Here is an 8948-nt window from a genome sequence, read left to right on the forward strand (position 1 = left end):
ATAACTAGGCCTGCGTGCCTATTGGATCATTTTGTACTTTGTTTTGAGACAATTTAATTTGTGTGATGTGTTTTGAGATAATTTCGGTTTGTAATAATGTACTAATGGTGTGGTTTGATAAACGGTTGTGGTTGTAAAAACACCGTTATTTTTATTGTGATTTGTGTGGTTTGTTCATTTTTGCAGCATGTTTGAACTTCAAAGACTGGCATTAAGTTCAGCGACATTTGATATTATGATATGTGTATGATGATAATCGCGGAATGGACGATGCTCTTATGCTGGCAGTAAGTTCAGCGGCATCCGTCTACATATTCCACGATTTACAGGTTAAAAATTGAAAATTTCTACAATCACCCTATCACTTTGCCCTCTAAATTTAATCCTTTTTGTGATTTCATGCAATGAGGGCCTTGCATGATCTCAGGTGTGGGGAATAGAAATTTATCGGGAACTCGTTTCACAAAAATTAAGGCGTTTATTATAAAATTTTAAAATTTTCATGTAAGCCTTAAAAATGATTAAAAGCCCAAAAACCACGTTATACACATTATGGTCTTAAAATCTAGAAAATAAATGTTGGTTTACATTTTAAATTATTAATAGTCTTTGAAGTTGCACTATCATTCAATTATTTGAATGAAAATCCTACTAGTTTAGTAAGCTAACTTGTAGGTCACTTGTACCAAAACGAGTGTAAATCGTGAGAGAGCGGTGATTGTATAGCGTGGTCGGAAACCGGATCTCGCGCCAGATCGAAAACCTTAAGGACGATCCTCATTGTTTCTCCTAACAAGGACAATGTTGCGTCCGACCACCTATTATAACCAATAGGATGTATCTGTTCCATCCTCAAGGAAGTAAAGTCTTCCGAATGACACACTTACTGATTCAATTCAGAAGATGTAGTCCAGACCAGTCGTAGGGTGATAAAAACTCTTGAAAAGTCATTACTAGTATCGACTGGAAATCTACCAGGCCTCAACGTCAAACAGGGAAACTTGTAGTAAAGGTTTGTCTCAATGAGGGGGATTAACTAGTAAAACGGTGGGGCACCATGTATACACAAAATGTTAGTGATTTATCAGATCCCCGGAAGGATAACCTCCAGAAAGGTAATATATCAGCTTTTAAGCCTGATGAACTTCAATCTTTATGATTGACTTAACGGATTAGATGATTACCTCATGATTATCGATGATATCCGGACGTAATGTGTATCCTCCTAAGCACATTATTTTCTACCGACATCTCGCGATGTTAGGTACCGTGGGAGGGATTGGCTTGACCAATAGCGGGAAACCCGCACTCATTTTTCAAAATTTAGAAAATCCGACAAAATCGGAAAACGTGTCTAGTATTAAAAACTAGCATGATATTTTCAAAACCATAAAACGTTTTCATCAAGGTCCTGATTTCCCTAGGATCAAATTTTTCGGATACTTGGCTCTAATCTCCCAAAAATGTGTGTGTGTGTTTCCATCGTGTATATAGCGTGCGTGTGATTTCAACAAAAGTGTACTGTACTTAAAGCGTGTGTTTTATATAGTGCGAGTTGTGTTTCATATCAACGTGTGTGTTTCGTGTGCTTCGAATGATTCATGTAATGTTTGTAATATATATTGTGTGATTGTATTTGATAATTGTTCCACTTTGTAAAGAAAGAATTGCTTGAGGACAAGCAAGTTTTAAGTGTGGGGTGTTTTGATATTGCTCAATAACATCATATATATCTATCGCAATATCACTAAAAACGCTCTAGAATCGAAGATAATGAAGGTGATCTACAAGCTATAGGCCAAGATGTACAAATTTGTATCGGAAGAATGATTTACAAAGAATTTTGATGATTTATGACATTGGTTGATCCCGATACGAGTTAGGGTCAAGATAGCACTCTAAAATGATAAAACAAAGCTTCCAAGGTGTTAGGTTTCGTCCAAATGAAGTAATATTGAAAAGAAAACGAAACAGTCAAAATCAGCACAACAGGACGCCATCCTGGAAGGTGGGACGCCGTCCTGTCTTTCAAATCGGGACGCCGTCTTGGAAATTGGGACGCCGTCTAGCCCTTTTTACCGGGACGCCGTCCTGCCCTTTGGGACGACGTCCCGTAGTAGGTGTAGCCGACTTTTTGGCTTTTTACCTACTCTCTCCACTTTAAAACTTCAGTTTTTTAGAGACTGTTTCATCAGAATACGAACCAGAGAGTTTAGAGGCGATTTTCAGGAGCAAATTGGAGAACTCCAACCTCTTTGAAGAGTCTCAACATCAAGGCATCATCCATCAAAGCCTTCTTCATCCAAGAACTCTTGTTCTTGTAGGTTATTTACTTGTTCTCAGCAATGATTTCAGTTAATAAATTGATTGTATTGTTGTCTGTTACCATGATTGTTGGCTAGTTTCTATAATGTTTGTCTAGATTAATAACCAAGGTATTGGATGTAATCTTATTGATTGAATGTATTATGCGTGATAGATTGAAGCTTGAATTAAGAACCATGCTTATTGTTGTTAAAATCATTTGTATCTAGTTAATTGATATGTTGTTGATAAAGAGAACTCTTGTTGATGTATCATATTGATTTACAATCAACTTGTCTTAGATTGATTGTTTGCTAAACCGGACCAAGGGGGTAAACTAGATTAAAACGGTTAAACAAAATAGGAATGAATTGTGTAGAGCGAACGCAAAGACAATTGTTATTCAAGTCTTTGATCTTGTTGATCAACTAGTCACAAACGAAAAGGTCTAAGTAATAGGGAACCCTCGCTTAGTAATTCTAGTTTGAGTACTTGCTAAAGAGAACTCTTGGCGAGTCGATTTAGGTGATTAGCATGCTTATAGTTATTTGATTACAAATACAAGAACCATAGTGAAAAGGGAACCCTTGATCTTGTTATTGTATTTGCGTGTTTATCCGAGAGAACTCTTAGTGAACCTATTAGATAACTACACACATAATTATTCAATCAGGACTTAATATCTAAAAATACATCCAATACCGAGGGTAAAATATCTAGATAAACATTTCATCTCTTTGATTTAATTCAAAACTATCTTACTTGCTTTATTTGCATTTATTCTCATTTCATAAACTTAAAAGACAAAAATATTGTTTTTACATTTAACCTTCTTTGATTTGGCTAAATCGTTAAATAGCCACCAAAACATAAAACTTGTACTTTTAACTTTCATTCACTTAGTTAATCATAATATAGTTTCTAATTCTAGTTTGACTGATATAACTGTCCTTGGAACGATACACGGAACTAAACCAGTTACTATACTACTACACGATCGGGTACACTGCCCGTTAGTGTGTAGCAATCTCTAAAACCGGTATTTTCCATACGATAATTCATATACCACTTTTCGCACATCATGCCACAAGCATCATCACGGCGAATGTAACAAGCTAATTTGTCACCGTTGCCAAGGAGTTGGTCATAGGGCCAACAATTGTACAAACGCCGCCCCCGTCGCTCGAAAGGGGCCCAATCCTCCAAGAACGGCTACTTGTTATGAATGTGGTCAACCGGGTCACTATAGGAACGAATGCCCGAAGAAGAAAGCCAACCCCAACAACCGAGGCCGAGCCTTCAACATCAACACCGAGGAAGCCCGAGACGATAAAGAATTAGTCACGGGTACGTTTCTTCTCAACAACACTTATGTTACATGCTTATTCGATTCGGGTGCCGATAAATGTTTTGTGTCTAAGACTTTGGCTCCTACTCTTTGCACTCCATCACACCCTTTAGATACTACTTACTCCATCGAAGTGGCCGATGGAAAACTCTTAAGTGCCGACACATATTACCGGGGGTGTACTCTAAACATTTTGGGTAATGAATTTGAAATTGACTTGATACCCATGGAACTAGGGAGTTTTGATGTAATAATCGGTATGAATTGGATGGTCAAAAATAAATCTCACATTCTTTGCGATCTTCACGCAATCCGAATTCCTATCGAGAACGGTGAACCCTTGATTGTCTATGGCGACAAAAATTGCACCGGACTCAATCTCGTTTCGTGCCTTAAAGTTAGAAAACTACTACGTAAGGGTTGTTTCGCAATTCTTGCTCACGTTAAGAAAGTCGAGGCTAATGAAAAGCGCATCGATGATGTGCCGATTGTTAGTGACTTTTCCGATGTATTTCCCGACGAATTACCGGGTCTTCCACCTCATCGACCGGTTGAATTTCAAATCGATCTAATTCCAGGAGCCGCACCCGTAGCGCGTGCACCATATAGACTCGCTCCATCCGAATTGCAAGAATTGCAAAGTCAAATCCAAGAGTTACTTGACCGTGGTTTCATTCAACCTAGCCATTCACCATGGGGCGCTCCGATTTTGTTCGTCAAGAAGAAAGACGGATCCCTACGAATGTGCATTGATTATCGTGAACTAAACAAATTAACGGTTAAGAACCGATATCCTCTTCCTCGCATCGATGATCTCTTTGATCAACTACAAGGTTCTCGTGTATATTCAAAAATCGATCTCCGTTCGGGTTATCATCAACTAAGGGTTAAGGGAGAAGATGTCTCCAAAACCGCCTTCCGGACTCGTTATGGTAGTTATGAATTCCTTGTCATGCCTTTTGGTCTCACAAATGCACTGGCGGTGTTCATGGATCTCATGAACCGCGTGTGCAAACCGTACCTCGACAAATTCGTTATCGTGTTCATCGACGATATTTTGGTCTATTCAAAAAGCGAAGAGGAACACAAAGAACATCTCCGACTCGTGCTTGAACTCTTGAGAAAAGAACAACTCTATGCCAAGTTCTCCAAGTGTGAATTTTGGTTGAAGGAAGTTCAATTCCTCGGTCACGTTGTAAGTGATCAAGGCATTAAAGTCGATCCCGCGAAAATCGAAGCCATTAGTAAATGGGAGACTCCTACTACTCCTACTCAAATTCGTCAATTCTTGGGTCTCGCCGGATACTATCGTAAATTCATCAAGGATTTCTCCCTAATCGCTCGTCCTTTAACCGCGTTAACTCACAAGGAACGAAAATTCGTTTGGACATCCGAACAAGAAACCGCTTTCCAAATCTTGAAAACTAAACTAACCACCGCTCCTATCTTGTCACTTCCCGAAGGCAATGATGATTTTGTTGTATATTGTGATGCCTCGAAAAACGGTTATGGGTGTGTACTAATGCAACGAAAGAAAGTCATTGCTTATGCCTCTCGACAACTCAAGGTTCACGAACGAAACTACACGACACATGATCTTGAACTCGGTGCCGTCATCTTTGCACTTAAGCTATGGAGACATCATCTTCTTGGTACCAAGAGTACTATCTTTACCGATCACAAAAGTCTCCAACATATCTTCGATCAAAAGCAACTAAACATGAGACAACGAAGGTGGATTGAGACCTTGAACGATTACAATTGTGAACTTCGTTACCACCCCGGAAAGGCTAATGTAGTGGCCGATGCCTTAAGTTAAAAGGAAAGAGCGGTGCCTCTTCACGTCCGAGCATTAAACATCACCATCCACACCAACCTTAATAGCCAAATTCGGGTAGCCCAAGATGAAGCTCTTAAGGACAACAACATCGCACGCGAACTTTTAAACATTCTCGTCTCCCGATTCGAAGTTAAGGAGACCGGACTTCTATATTACGCCGGAAAAATTTGGGTGCCTAGATATGGCGATTTACGAAACCTCATCCTAGACGAAGCCCACAAATCACGATACTCGATTCATCCCGGCGCCAATAAGATGTACCATGACCTTAAAGAACAATATTGGTGGCCGAACATCAAAAAGGAAGTTGCTAGATACGTCGCCAAATGTTTGACTTGCACTAAAGTCAAAGCCGAACACCAAAGACCGTCCGGGTTACTTCAACAACCCGAAATCCCGCAATGGAAGTGGGAAAGGATCACGATGGATTTTATCACCAAACTACCAAAAACGTCGGGCGGTTATGATACAATTTGGGTCATTGTTGACCGCCTCACCAAATCCGCGCACTTTCTCGCGATGAAAGAAACCGACAAAATGGAGAAACTTGCACGACTTTACATTAAAGAGATTGTAGCCCGACACGGAGTACCGTTATCGATTATCTCCGACCGAGATGGTCGTTTCGTTTCTAGATTTTGGCGTACGTTACAAGAAGCGTTGGGAACGCGTTTGGACATGAGCACCGCATATCATCCCCAAACCGATGGGCAAAGTGAACGTACAATAAAAACCTTAGAGGATATGTTACGAGCCTGCGTTGTTGATTTTGGAAAAAGCTTGGGACAAGCACTTACCTCTCGCCGAGTTCTCTTATAACAATAGTTATCACGCGAGTATTAAGGCCGCACCTTTTGAAGCGTTATATGGTCGAAAATGTCGCTCTCCTCTTTGTTGGGCCGAAGTGGGTGACGTGCAAATTTCCGGGCCCGAACTCATTCACGAAACCACCGAGAAGATTCTTCAAATCCGAGATAGGCTTCGGACGGCTCGAAGTCGCCAAAATGCTATACCGACAAAAGACGCAAAGACCTCGAATTTTAAGTCGGTGACCGCGTCATGTTAAAAGTCGCACCTTGGAAAGGTGTCATCCGTTTTGGGAAACGTGGGAAACTAAATCCGCGGTACGTTGGTCCTTTCGAAATCTTAGAGCGTGTTGGAACCGTTGCGTATCGTTTGGATCTTCCGCCTCAACTAAGCTCCGTCCACCCTACATTTCATGTATCTAACTTGAAGAAATGTCTTGCCGAGCCCGATATCGTCGTCCCTCTCGAGGAACTTACTATTAATGACAAACTCCATTTTGTGGAGGAACCGGTTGAAATTGTGGACTACGTCGAGAAGGAATTAAAACAAAGCCGGATCCCGATTGTTAAGGTCCGTTGGTGTGACACCGCTGATTTTTATTTTTTTTTATAAATACGTGGCGGAAGCATTAACGTTAATTAAACCATTATAATAATATAAACATATCATAATTACATAACCAAAACAGTTGACAGCTAGCATTTAACTAATACATATGGTGTCACGTGACGTTTCAACAAAAGTTTAGTTTTATAGGAAAAGACACATCAGAGTTGGCTCCTGTCAAACATAACATCAGCATGCCCCGTCTTCTCCCCAAAAGCATCATCTCTACAAAAGCTAATAACCTGCAGGGAGGAGATGGAGGGGAATTAGCACGAAGCTAAGTGAGTACGACTAACCACAGGCAATAGTATACAGAACAGTTATACTAATCATGTCACAAAGAGCTAACACACAGACATCACCCAAGTGCCGTCTACAGAGACTCTGGCGGCTCGGCCAAACCATTAACCACCAGTTGATCGGGCTGGGGCTTACCAGAAGTTCCTCCACCACCGTATGTATATACATAATCCACACGCGACGGACGCGTCATTCACATATATATACACCACGGCTGTCTAGGCTACCACAGAGGAACCCAACCCGCAGGTTGATCTCTCCTACCGAGGCTACCACACAATAGGGACGCACTGGGCTCCAGCAGACAAGCATCAACTAACATGCAGTCATCACAATAAACTAACTAACTGTATCAATAAGTACAACTAACTAGCATGGCAGTCATAATATAACATGCTACTCTATACTAAATTCCACAGTCAGTCCCACTCACTGATTACCAGCAAATTTAGAAGGTGTTCAGCTATCTAATCACTGAACCTTCTCTTTCTCCTTTTCTCCTGAGAAATACATATACACGAGTTAGTTTATGTCCATAAACACCAAATAACACAAATATAGAAATTTTGTCAGAAAATCTGTCCGCTAAAATTTTTCTGTTTAACACTTGTGCACTTTTGAAATTTACATCAAAATCTCAAAATACAAACGGACAGCATAACGGCTAGAAATCAACACTTAGTAAAAATTTCACTGTCTAAGACCATCGGTCGATCGTCAGAGACTATCGGCCGATCGTCACTACTCCATCGGCCGGTGGACTACACCATCGGTCGATCGTTAAATTTTCAACCGTTCGTCGAAGGACTTCCACCATCGGTCGATCGTCTAGTCCGTCGACCGATCGTCTCACTCCATCGGTCGATGGTCAGAGACCATCGGTCGATGGTCAGAGACCATCGGCCGAGGGTAGTTCATCTGCAGAAGCTGAAGCCAAAGTGACGGGTTTCACCCAAATTCATCCAATTCTTGCTCTAGAGCTCGATTTTTTACCTCAAAACTGACCAAATCTAAGACACTATACATCAAGAAACATAAACCCACAAGATTTGGACTCAAACAACATCAAATTCAACTCTTTTGACCCAAATTACCCACTTTGTAAAAACTATCACAAAAACCCAATTTTCTTGAAGATTAAATCATGAAAACTTGTGATTCTTACCTTGATAGAATCAGTAGATCATAAGGAACACGAAAATGTAAATGATTTGAGCTCAAGAACAAAGATTAGAAATTAGGGTTTGGTATGTGAAAGAGATGAAGGTACGGGAGGGTTTGGGAGTTTTCTAGAAAATGGAAGAATAACCCTCCCACCAAACACTTATGAGTCTTAAAACTCATACATCACAACACACGGGTATTTATCAGTTATCTGATATCTTTCGTACATCATTTGGCAACCCAAACGAAGTCCAAATTAAATAAACAAACCTGTTCTGTGACCCTTGTCACAAACTGGTCATAACCACGTCATCAAATAACAATAAATGTTAATTAAAATAAAAACATGTAAAACCACACAACGGCAAAATAGACCATTTCAACTAGGCCCGATTCAAGGATGTTACAAATCTACCCCCCTTAAAGAGATTCCGTCCTCGGAATCTGGTCTACCAAAACAAATAAAGTCACAGGTTCTAATCACATCCACTGTTCTCTAATCTAAGTGCTAGTCAAACGTACGATACACAAGTACTCCAACACACATAGTCGGTTAAATCACCACCAGGGTCTTTCTCA

This window comes from Rutidosis leptorrhynchoides, chromosome 1, assembly GCF_046630445.1.
Source record: "Rutidosis leptorrhynchoides isolate AG116_Rl617_1_P2 chromosome 1, CSIRO_AGI_Rlap_v1, whole genome shotgun sequence".
In the NCBI taxonomy this organism is placed as follows: Eukaryota; Viridiplantae; Streptophyta; class Magnoliopsida; order Asterales; family Asteraceae; genus Rutidosis; species Rutidosis leptorrhynchoides.